The sequence below is a fragment of the Pogona vitticeps genome, chromosome 12, assembly GCF_051106095.1.
Source record: "Pogona vitticeps strain Pit_001003342236 chromosome 12, PviZW2.1, whole genome shotgun sequence".
In the NCBI taxonomy this organism is placed as follows: Eukaryota; Metazoa; Chordata; class Lepidosauria; order Squamata; family Agamidae; genus Pogona; species Pogona vitticeps.
Genome location: NC_135794.1, coordinates 4,444,563 through 4,457,500, shown reverse-complemented (window position 1 = coordinate 4,457,500; position 12,938 = coordinate 4,444,563). Strand labels below are relative to the sequence as shown.

The following is a 12,938-nucleotide window of genomic DNA, read 5'->3' as shown; positions in this document are numbered from 1 at the left end:
TTCCTGTGGAACTGGAATTTTCATTTTCTCCCTCTTTCTCTCTGTGTTCACACCCCCTTCTACTGAGTGACAGAATGAACGATCAACTGATAGAGATACGATATACGCACATTATATCCTTGTATATACTAACTGATTTGACCCAACTCCGGGAGGCAGTGGAAGACAGAAGGGCCTGGTGTGCTCTGGTCCATGGGGTCACGAAGAGTTGGACACGACTTAACGACTAAACAACAATACTAACTGATGTATATATTTCTTTCCAATAACTTCTATTTCTTGCTGAAACTCTGAGCAAAAGGCAATACCTTAGCTTTCATGTTTCCAGTCATGACCCTAATCAATTTTGTGTGCTTTTCTCACTGAATAATCTGCCTTAATTGAATTCGCATTTCAATACTGTTTTTCTTTAAACCACCCAGCTACAATAATACCAACAATCTCACTCCATTTGATTGAGCTTTCCATTGATCTTTTGTACTGAGATTTGGTGATTTTTTTAAAAAAAAACTAGTGCATTTGTATTTACTTATTATTCTGGCGAGCCGAGCCTAATTGTTTTTGGCTTAACTTTGGAATAATCAGACAAATACAAAAAGAGACTTTACTGATCCTTGGGTTTGTTGTAAAGCCCTGTCGTTGGATCAGAAATGGACCAGTGGGTTATTATTGTTCTGCTTTATGCTAGTTGATTAACTTTGGATTTGAGCCTGCCGTATTATATACCGCGGCCAACATGTTCCGTTGGCTGCCGAACTGGTAGGACAATCACGGATGGCTTCTCACACGGCCATTTAAACGTCTCCTAGACAACCTATTGTTTCATACAAGGTGCAAACAAACAGAGTATAAAGAGAGGCAAACAGCAAGCGCGTCTACACCATAGCTGATTAACAATATCAGGTTGGATCTCCGGAGAGAGAGGGATCCTTCAATCCAAAAGGGCTGGATGGAAGTTTCGGGTTCACAAAGCTCTCTGCCTTTCTCCCTCTTCTACATGAGCAGCAAGAATGTAGAATCCAAGATGTTAGTTGGAATTACGTGCTTCAACCTGCTGGCGTATACCTGTAGCTAACAAATACCTGCAGCCAGTCTGGTGAGCCCAGTAGGGTTTTCCAAATACGGGATATGTTCAAGAAATATCCCTACACTGTGAATTTCCATGGGTAAGCAGAGATTTGAACTCAGGTCCCCTGAGTCCTGGTTAGACATGTAATCTGCTACACATTGTCTCTCAAGTGATATATCTTGAAACCAAAAGTGTGTCAGCAGAATTACACGGTGTCTTGGATAGGCCCACTTCAGGCTGCACCACCTTTTACACAGAAAAAGCTTAAAGATTAGGCTATACTTTTCTATCTGCAGGGAGCATCTTTGTAATTCTCTCCCTCCTCTTCTTCTTCCACACCTTCTTTTGTAAAACAAAAAGAAACAGACTGGTGTTACTTAAAATATCCATGCAAATGGGCACTCAAACCTATAAAAATACAAAGCAGTCATATGCTACTCTGCGCCCCCCTCAGAGGGCCACAGTTCAAAATTCTTGTGTCTTTGCCGAAACCTTAACCTAGCCATTGCCATCATCTGCAGATCTGGACGAAAAGCTTGGCACTCCAAACCACACAAGGTGGATTTTTTCCAAAGAGCTCACGACAGGAATTCCACCGGCGCCATCCAAAAGGAAGGGAGAAATGACGGGCAGAGTTGGCCAGAAAAAAAAAAGGAGGAGGAAAGATGGTACATCCAGATGGCACTTCCCACACTCATTTCGGTACACAACGAGGTAGCACTGAAATAAATTAATACCATTTACTGAGACTGAATCACAGAAGCTGAATTAGGCTGAGCCAGAACATTGGTCCATTTGGCTCAATGGTTCCCAGACGTGGGTCCCCTGGTGGCTCCGATTAGCAATTAAACTCCGGGAGACAGTGGAAGACAGGAGGGCCTGGCGTGCTCTGGTCCCATGGGATCACGAAGAGTGGGACACAACTAAATGACTAAACAACAACAACAAAGCCTTGAGAAGAAAACCATTTGCCCCATCTCCATTTTCATGGGAATATGAACAAGGCCATGACTCACATATCAGTTAGAAGCAGCAAGTTATATACATTGGTATTCATACATAGATGTTATAAAAAATATATACAGTGGTGCCTCGCTTAACGAGCACACCGTATAACGAAGAATCCGTATAGCGATCCCTTTTTGGGGATCGCTATACGGAGCTGCCCCAATCGCCGCACTCACTCCAAAATGGCCGCCGGACCGCGAAAACATCGCTGGAGGGGTAAGTTTTGGTGCCTATTGGAACGCATTAAACTAAGTTTAATGCGTTCCAATAGGCTTTTCCTGCCCCATACAGCGATGTTTTCGCATAGCGAAGGTTAATCCGGAACGGATTAACCTCGCTATGCGGGGCACCACTGTAGTAATAATCTATAATAATCTCAGAACAACAGAGTTGAAAGGGACCCTGTAGATCATCAAGTCCATCCCCGGTCAAGGAGACTCAGTAGGGGAATCGAACTCCCAACCTCTGGCTCTGCAGCCAGATGCCTAAACCCCCAGCAATCCAGCAATTCACAGACAGCAATAGCTGTATAATTTCACCTCCTGAGGCATAGCAAGCATATCAGAAATATATTGTTTGTCCCACAAATTTCCTTGTTTTCGTCATTAGCATGGAGTAATAAATGTAAAAAAGGTGGAAATATTTCCAACCAGAAGTGATATATTATTTTGAGATTGCATAATATACACGAAAGGGCATGTTTAAGAATATATATTGACACTCAATTAGAGTATAATCTGCCACAATGATTTCAATATTTACCAAGTGCCTAGTTATGCAATGAGGAAAAATTATCTGGGTGAGAGGAGCACCAATTTATCTAAATGTGAAGCATCGGTTTGTGATTAAACATAAAGGAAAGTGGCATTGATTAAAATGGACGGTCTTTTATTCAAGTGAAATCATTCTTTCCGCCTTACTGTTAGCATCGGAGGTGAAAAAAGGAATTGGGAAAGGAGACAAGCGCACGCACCCGCCTTGCAGAAGAGAGGCAGGATAGAAATGCCATTAAAAACAGACTTCCAAAAGTTCTGGATGTTGTCTGCTAATAACAGAACACTGCCAGACTCCTCTTGCAAACTTATCTGATATCACGTCTGCCACTTTTCTGCGCTTCTCTGTTCCCAGCAAAGTGGGAGCCACGTGCTGGGATACAAGGCGGTGAGCAGGGTGGGGGAGTGCAGGACGACGGGTGGCTTTTCGTCTGCTCAGACCAGGGAAGACCGTGACATCAACTTCACCTGCGGTGATGCCTGAAAGCTGACATCCTTTACTGACACCCGACGAGGCTGCAGACCCCCCCAAAAATTTTGGATGCTGCTTTTAACAAGAGAGATTGGCCGCCACATTTGCACATGATAAACGTTGTCGTCCTCATCATCTTAGAACTGCAGAGCTGGAAGGAACCAATGTGGATCACAGAGTCCAGCCCCTGACAAGGACGCAGAGTAGGGAATCGAACCCCCAACCTCTGGCTCTGCGGCTGAAGACCTAAACCCCTGAGCTATCCAGGAGGTCAACAATAATTATGTTAGACGACCTGCAGAGCTGGAAGGGACCCTGTAGATCATCCAGTCCATCCCCTGTTGAGGAGGCCCAGCAGGGAATCAAACTCCCAACCTCTGGCTTCGTAGCCAGAGATCTAAACTGTTGAGTTCTCCAGCAGTATTTTTTTTTTTTGGGGGGGGAGCTGTTTTATTTCTTCTGCACCTTTTCCAACTGTCTAATGCTCGGCCTGAGGAAGAGTCCTGGAGGATCCAAAAGGTTGGGTTTTTTTTTTTTATTTTGGTCAAATCTTCCTCATCATCCTCATCATCTTAGAACTGCTGATCTGAGTCCAACTCCTGTCAAGGAGGCCCAGTAGGGAATGGAACTCCCAACCTCTCGCTCCACAGCCGGAGACCTAAACCGCAGAGCTATTCGGGACCAATAAAGTTATTCCACACACACACCATTTTCAGCTTGTGTCGAAGAACAATTTCTTCTTCTTTTTTTGTAAAAAAAAGAGTGTGCTCCGAACACGGGCCTGGAGTAAAACAATAGAGTGTGCTGTTTCATAAAGACGCTGACCTGCTCCTCTTTCCCGTTTATTTTTATACCATCGCAAGGCATGTGGTTTGCCTCTGAAGGCAGCCATTCCCGCCCCCCCCCAGCCTCCACCATCATCCACCTAGGCCTTTTGCTTGACTTGCCATGAATAAATAATCATACCCCAGAGGCTTTGTGCCACAAGTCACATCCTGACAGCTCTCTACAGCATTTCCAAGCGCTCAGGCCTGCCAGGTGCCTCATAGCACAGAGAAGCAACAGGGCTGGTGTCTGGGGGGCAGATGAGTCGAGAGCTGGCATGCACAGAGGTCAGGCGTGTGTACATGATTTCTCTGATGGTACACCGTCAGCATACATTGCATACTTTCAGGTAAGTGGGGGGGGGGGAGGAACGAACTAAAAGAGTTCTCCCCGGCTAGTGATTGTATTCTTCTTAGGCATCCTTGCCATGGTCTTGAAAGACCATGGCAATGTACTCTGTATGAGTGTCCTCTCCAGAGCACGAAGCCTGGGTAAAATAATATGGAGGATAGGCTGTTACCCAACCAGCAAATCCCCCCTCTCCACATTGCTGAAATGGTCCAATGGAAAGGCAAGAGCCAATCCAACTGGTTCCAGCGACGTCGCAGGAGTTGCCAGAACGACACAAACTGCCTCCGGGACTCCGGCTCCTCATTTTGCCTCGAGGTTAACTCCTGAAGCCTTTTCCATCAGTGGATATAGCCACAAGGCAGTGGAGGTCTGAAATCAGAGTTTTCCTTCTAGATGGGCTGCCTTCCAAGGCTGACAAGCCCCACCTACCCGGTAGTGATTGTATAGTCAGTTGCAAAGACAAAGTTGCAAAGACAATACAATGTATTCTCGAAGGTTTTCACGGCCGGGATCCGATGGTTGTTGTAGGTTTTTCGGGCTGTTTGGCCATGTTCTCAAGTTCTGTGCTCTGGTGCAGAGCAAAGTATCCCACAATCTGCACCAGAGCACAGAAAGAGTTCCAACTCCTGTCCTCTGAAGATGCTGGCCACAGAGACTGGAAAATGTTAGGAAGAAAAACCTTAAGAACATGGCCAAACAGCCTGGAAAACCCACAACAACCAAAGACAATACAAGTTATTTGTTTGCTTTTTCCTAGGATGTTCAAATGACCTTTTCTGTTCATCTGCTACCTCTCCCAAGGCAAATGAACTACGTTTCCATCTCCAGAAAAAAACAAAAGGACATCAGTGTCTGCTACACAAGTACCTCCAGTTCTCCAAATTCAAAAGAACAACAATTCTAATGCCATGATGAAACTACCACTTCACTGGTTCTCCTGAGACTTCATCCGTTGTTAGAGAACATGAGTGCCTTTTTAAACCGATGATGAACTATTGACCAGGTTTAGAGACAGCCACTTACCTGATGGGCTGCAACAATGACTCTTATGTCAGCAAATCCCATTATATTACAAAATTATGACATTTAATGACATCTTATGACATTTTAGTGTTTTGTGTTTTGTTGTCGTTCTATTTTAAGTGTTTGTAAACTGCCCAGAATAATGCTTTGGCACTAATGGGGTGGTATATTAAAGAAACAAATGGATGAACGAATTAATTAATTGATTAATTAAATTATTAAGAGTGTTGTTCCATATCTGATGGAAAATAACAAGCTTCTTTTTCAGAGCATAGCGTTTTTCTCAAAGTTTGTGAGCGATTGTAACAATATCGCAGTGACTGACTTAAAATGACCTTGCCTACATGATTAAGGGTAGTTCAGCTAAGGATACATGCAGTAAACCAAGTGGCAAACCTCCCTACCTGTCTTGGAGGTTCATCAGCAGATGATCTAGAACACCTCTTCAGCTCACCATGGATGTCCGTTAGGATGAAACCCAAAATCTAGCAGAAGAAGCAAACAGAAGACAGTTAGCTCCTATGGGGAGCCCTCATCTATGGGTCCAAATGGATTGGGGAGACAGAAGCCTCTCCTCTTATGAGACATCAGCAAACAGAAACTCAATGAAGTGGAAAATGCAGTAATTATGAAGCCAACTTTCTAATGAGAGTTTTAAAAAAGTTAATAGAATCAATGGTTAGAACTTAGAAACAGTCTCCGTATCAGGTACTTTTTGCTACCTATCTATCTATCTATCTATCTATCTATCTATCTATCTATCTATCTATCTATCTATCTATCTATCTATCTATCTATCTATCTATCTGTCTGTCTGTCTGTCTGTCTGTCTGTCTGTCTGTCTGTCTGTCTGTCTGTCTGTCTGTCCGTCCGTCCGTCCGTCCGTCCGTCCGTCCGTCCGTCCGTCCGTCCGTCCGTCCGTCCGTCCGTCCGTCCGTCCGTCCGTCTCCCTCCCTCCCTCCCTCCCTCCCTCCCTCCCTCCCTCCCTCCCTCATGATTTCTAAACTATGTTCCAGAAAAATTGCAAAATTTGGTGATGATGCTTTTCGGAATGTACTTCAAGCTAGCATGAATTCTAGGAGTTGTAGACCAAGCAAAGGCAATAGGTAGGCAAGGTTTTTGAGGAACTTGAGTGTGGCTTAAATTAAAATAAGGATAAAATTTCCTCCAATTGTGCAGCAGATAAAATGTTTCTGTCAGGAACCTACAACAGAACAGATTGAACTACAAAGCTCCTTCAGTAGACCACCCCTTATTTGTTAGTTTACCTCAACTGACAGTTATTGTCTCAATACATTCACTCAGGTTAATGAGGAAGAATAAAACATTTCTTTTTACTCAAGAGTTCTTCATAAATAAAAACATGTATGGTGTAAAAATGGCTACACAAAAGTATTGACTGGTTGCATAGACTGAGCTTAACTGGTCAACTAGTTTCGCGACTGGGTTACACAGCTGACCAAACGCTTCACTCTAATTGTCTACTCCTGACAGGGTTTTCCATTGCTGAGAAAACCCTGACAGGGAAAAGGCGGGAAAAAGAACTCTGCAGCCGAGAGGGAACAATTTGGCTGTTACTGAGCGGACAGACATCCACCCCAGTCCAGGAAAGTCCCTCCCAGTCAACACCTCTCAAAGCCCTCATGGGGAGGTTGCCATATATCCAACAGGTACCCTCTCCGAATGCTGCTTCCTAGAAAACTTGCTGGAAGCTGTATCGAAAATAAGCTTGGTTATTTGAAAGGAAGGCTGTTTGTTGCCAGTAATCTCTGACCAGAGTATGCAACACAACGATCTCAATGTGGCTGAAGGTTGTTTGGTGTGTGGTTTTTTGTTTTTTGAATTGTTTTTGGTTAGGCTTTCCAAAGTTGCAAGATGGCGGGACTAAAAGACCAAGAGGCATATCTAAAGAGGCCAGTTTTCATATTTTCACCCCAAGGAGACTTGAACCTGGCAAACCTTCTAACCGTGAGCCCCACAAAATTACTCCTGATTACTTCACCTAAGGGACGTGGTGGCGCTGCGGGTTAAACCACAGAAGCCTCTGTGCTGCAGGGTCAGAACCAACAGTCGTAAGATCGAATCCATGCGACGGAGTGAGCTCCCGTCGCTTGTCCCAGCTCTTGCCAACCTAGCAGTTCGAAAGCATGTAAAAATGCGAGTAAATAAATAGGAACCACCTCGGTGGGAAGGTCACAGCGTTCTGTATCTAGTCGTGCTGGCCACGTGACCACGGAAGATTGTCTTCTGACAAAAACGCTGGCTCTATGGCTTGGAAATGGGGATGAGCACCGCGCCCTAGAGTCAGACATGACTGGACAAAATATCAAGGGGAAACTTTACCTTACTTCACCACAGCTAACCTTCAATGTAGGAAACACACTTTCTGAGACCAGGAAATCTTTCAGTTTTTAAGTCATCTCTTTGTGCAGAATAACTGATGAGAGAGGGCCTGGGTCCATCCTTAGCATGCAACGGATGCAACAAACAACCCAAATCAGGTATGAATGATGATAAATCTCTGCCAGTCACTGAGAATGCAGATGGTCCATCTGGATGAATACCCCTGAATGAGACAGGTAAATTAGATCCCACAGACACCCAGATAACGCAATTTGCAGCCGACAATGGCTGCCTGCCACAGTCAACCAGACACACCAGGGCACACGAAGGAAATCTACACACACCAAGTCTAAAACGATGTTGTGAGAAACAACATTCCAAACTAGTGGGAAGACATTTATGTATCTCCCAACATTTGACAAATGAAAATGCAGTCTTGTGTAACCATGTTGATTTTAGATCAAATTGCATCATTAATTCATTATTATAGGAAGGATAAACACCAAACTTTGTCTAGCAAGACACCGGGATGAGGAATTTTCAAGGATAAGGAGATTCCTTATCTTCAGCATGAGAACAAATTAAGTCACAGGCATTAGGATATAAGATGAACGGGGCTGTCGTTCTCGTGTGCCATCAAGTCAGAAGTGACTTATAGTGACCCTGATAGGATTTTCAAGGGAAGTCTGGTATTCAAGTTCTGCAGTTCCAAGATCATTGTGAGAGGGCAGGATTCTTTGGGAAAGACAATAATGCTGGGAAAGGTGGAAGGCAGCAGGAAAAGAGGAAGACCAAACATGAGAGGGACTGGCTCCCTAAAGGAAACCACAAGGTTGAGTCTGCAGGAGCTGAGAAGGGTAGCTGACAGGTCATTTGGGCGATGGCTTATTCATAGAGTTGCCATGAGTTGGAGGCAACTTGATGGCACATAGCAACGACAAAGTTCTAAAAGGATGGTGATTAAGATGACTATTATTATTATTATTATTATTATTATTATTATTATTATTATTATTATTATTATTATTATTATTATTACTACTACTACTACTACTACTACTACTACTACTACTACTACTCATCATCATCATCATCATCATCATCATCATCATCATCATCATCATTAAAGAGTGTTTTGCCAGTTCCACTCTCCAGCGAGTTTCCATTGCAGAGCCAGGGAACTGAACCCAGGTCTCCTGAGCCCATGACTCTATCCACTACACCAATGGTTCTTAACCTTCCTTACTCGGATGCTTTTGTACTGCAACTCCCAGAAACCCCAGTCAGGACAGCTGGTGGTGAAGGCTTCTGGGAGTTGCAGTACAAAACTCCTGAGTAACCCAAGGTTAAGAACCAGTGCACTATCCCACCCTGGGTATCCTGTGTGTTGCAGATAAACAGAAGAAGTATGAAAAAGATACATGAAATTGTGTATGGTGTGGGGGGGGAAAGGGACAGGAAAAAGCTTCTAGAACCTGGGAGGGGGGGTCATCTGATGAAAATGGCCGGTGTGAGATTCAGGACAGATGGAAATAAGAGTACCTCCTCTTACAGCACACAGTTAAACTGTGGAACTCACTGCCACAGGATGTTGCAATGGAAGCCAACTTGGGCCGTTTCAAAGCAGGCTTGATGAATTCACAGAGGATGAAGTCATCAGGGGCCGGCTGCTCATCGGGATCTTCCCATGGACAACTGGGGAACCAAAGGCTGGACTAAAAGGCTTTTGATTTGATTCCGTGTGGCTTAATTTAGACTCATTTTAGGAAGTTGTGTCAAGTAATAATGGAAAACACACACACACACACACAGAGAGAAGTGGGTCTCTAGATGTTGATCATACTATTAACTGGGAACACTGTCTTAGTGGATATCTATATTCTAGATCTGACCACGTGGACTAAACAAGGACCCATATTTCTCCTACCTGTGAAAATACGCATGCCGGGAGATGCCCAGCCACAAACTGAAGTCGCAAACAGCACGCAGGCAAATCCACATTTACACCATGAAATGCACAGGCTTTCTCCCAGTCTCCTCACATAAACCAATAAACAGATGGCTTGACTATGTTATAGCTTTTTACAGCCTTGCAGCTTCTGCCTTCCTCTGATAATAAACATTTTTCTGGCTCACGTCCTGAAGGAACGAAGAGACTGCTGTGGCTTTGTTGAAATTATAAATCTCCTAAACTATCTACTTACTAGATACTTTGGTGGAGAAAAATGCCCTCCCCCCCCTTTTTTTTTAATGCCTGATTTGCATCCTGCAGAATTCCGATTATTTCCTGGAATGCTAGGTTCCCTCTCTTTGCTTTGTTCCCTGGTACAGGAAGCCAGGCGCCAAAGGGTTGGGATTAAATCCCGGTAAACGGGAGAGGAAGAGTTCCAGAAAGCTATAAACATCCCACAGGGTAGCTGTTCCACAGCGGGAGCAGAAAACAAGGTTGAGAAAAGCGCGGGCCAATTGGCTGGCATTGCGATCTGATCTGAACATTGTCTTAAGGAAGCTGCTTCATATTCAATTAACAGAAACCCTTTCCATTTCAACATGTTGCGTTAGTGTCTTTCCATGTTCGCTCAATCTCCAAATGCCGAGAAATGGCTGCTGCTAAGGACCCAGCTATTAACAGATGCATTATTTAGGCAATATGGATACACCACGCTAGCCTATGCTGTAACTGGTTCCAGCTGCTCTCTTGCTTCCAAGCTGGATTACTCTGCGCTAAAGCAATGTGCACTAATTTTGCATTCTTGCTAAAAGAGACATACAGGGCAAAATCCTGTTGCACAGTTACACAAAAGCTGTAACTTTTACCCACAAATTGCTGCTAAGAAATCTTTGTAGCCCTTTATCTGTTGCACGTTGAGTCATGAGGTTCAATGCGGAACAGATTATGCCTACGGAAATGTCCTAACCTTGCGGCAATTCAATGCTAGAAGTTAAGTCTTTTGTGTAACAGTGCAACAGGATTTTGGCCATAGAGTCTGTGCAACTGAAGCTCTCATTCAAAATTTTGAGAGACGTGAAGAATGCTCACTAAATTCTTCATTCCCTGCCTCTAGGTGGGAGCAAGCACAGCAAGACAAAAATATCACATCATGGAAGACTAGATGCTCCTGCTTAAAACCCCTTCCTTGACAGCTAGCTACTTACTAAAAACCTGCCTTAAAATAAAGGTCTTTGCTTGCTGGCAGGAGGCCAGAGGGAGGGGACCTGCCTGGTTTCCCATGGAAAGGAGCTCCATGGCGTGGGAGTAGCCACTGTGAAAGTCCTCTCTCAGGTCCTCACCAGGTGTACCTGTGAAGGTGGCAGGACTGAGAGAAGCTCTTCCTTCTAGTTTGCTCTCTCAGCTGGTCCAAGAGGTCTGCCCACGGAGTCACCTGCTAGCAGAACTGGATGGATGGATGAATGAATGAATGAGTGGAGTTTGTAGCTCTGCAGACTGCCCTTGGAGCCTTTCTCCCCTGCTCACATCATTCAAATCTGTTTCTTTCTCCATTTGTAGGAAAGGGGTCTTCACAGCAAACTGGAGAGAAATATGGGCAAGGATCTTGTCCGATTATTTCTAAAAAGGCACAAAGCAGCTCAGCCCCAAACTTTTGCTGGGCACAGAGCAGGGCAGGGCTCCTGTTCACCTCTCTCGAGAAAAAAAAAATTCTATTACAAATTGTGAGCACATTGCAGAAAAGATCAAGAACCTTCCATGATCATGGTTGGAATATCTTTGTAGTTAGCATTTCCCCTTCCCCCACCCCTTTTCTTTTCTGTTTTGCAATTTTATAATTTGAGATCTGCCCAAGGCAGTGCGGAGCTCTCGAAAGGTAGAAACAGCAGGGATCACAGCAGGAGGATTAGGCTCGCTTTTCGGTGTCTCCAGCGCTCCGGCTTGCTGTTGGGCATTTCTCCCTAGCCACATTCACAAAGTTAATCAACTCACCTTGAACAAGATCCTACTTGATGTCCCATGGCAGGCGCTCTTTGAATAAGTCATGACTTTGGTTTTAGCATGCTTGAGTGGGCGATCCTCTCAACAGAGAGGCGAGGAGCTCATGGACATGTGATGGCAAAAGCAAGACTTCCAGACACAGAAGTGGGGAGAAGGAAAGGGATGCGAGTCCGATCGCTAACGCATCAGCATGAGCTCCGTGGTGCAGGGAGGGACTTCCAGAATTTGGAAAAGCTCGCTTTTGGACAACAAACCCCAGAATCCCCCGGCCAGCATGGCTGGAGGGGGATTCTGTGATTTGTACTCCCCAAACAGCTCTTTCAAGCTCTGATAGCTCATGCTCCCTTTTCTTAATGGTAGATTTCAATTTAATGGAAATAATTGGGTCTACCAGAAACAATGTTATCGTGCATTCTCCAATCTGGATAAACAGTCCGAATGATACAGACCCAACTTGATTTTCCCCATGTGAAGATACAAAACCAGCATTTTTAGCAATTATGTATATCCTCACTGGACAGCTCAGTGGTCTAGGTCTCTGGGTGCAGAGCCAGAGGGTGGGCGGTTCGATTCCCCATGGTGAATAGAGCCAGCCTGGGTGGCCTTGGGCAAACTGCACAGTCCCAGGGCTCTCCCAGAAGAGAATGATAAACCACTTCTGAGTATCCCCTACCTAGAAAACCCCGGAATCAAAGAATAATATTAGAGCTAGAAGGGACCTGTAAGATCATGGAGTCCAACCCCTGGCTCAAGGCAGGAATCCAAAGCAAAGCAGAGCCGACAGACGGCTGTCCAATTGTCTCTTGAATGCCTCCAGTGTTGGAGCGCTCACCACCTCCCGAGGTCTTGTGTTGTACTGCTCTAACAGTTAGGATATTCAGCCTAAATCTGGCTTCCTGTAACTTGAGCCCATTGTTGCGTGTCCTACAACCTGGCATGTCAGAACTGATAGGACAACACACAGCTCTTAACAGTATTATTGCATAGTTTCTAAGAGAAGAACAATTGAGAGAATTAGCAAATGCCTTTCCAGATTCACTTTCCTTTTCGCTCCGCCCAAGAAAGAATCCGCTAGCGACACAATCCTTCTATCAACATCCTAAGTCCTCCAGACAAGGTGGGCAA

General features: G+C 44.6%; 1 protein-coding gene across 2 annotated transcripts in view; it reads right to left on the bottom strand.

Moving 5' to 3' along the window:
• The window catches only part of LINGO1 (leucine rich repeat and Ig domain containing 1), a 489,212-nt gene that overhangs the window by 268,870 nt on the left and 207,404 nt on the right, over positions 1 to 12,938 (bottom strand). The window contains exon 4 of one of the 2 annotated variants that reach the window (XM_072981826.2): positions 5,926 to 6,006. The exons of the other annotated variant lie outside the window; for it this stretch is intronic. The gene's annotated coding sequence lies outside the window, so the exon portion shown is untranslated. The remainder of the gene's footprint in view (positions 1 to 5,925; positions 6,007 to 12,938) is intronic. 2 annotated transcript variants of the gene reach the window in all.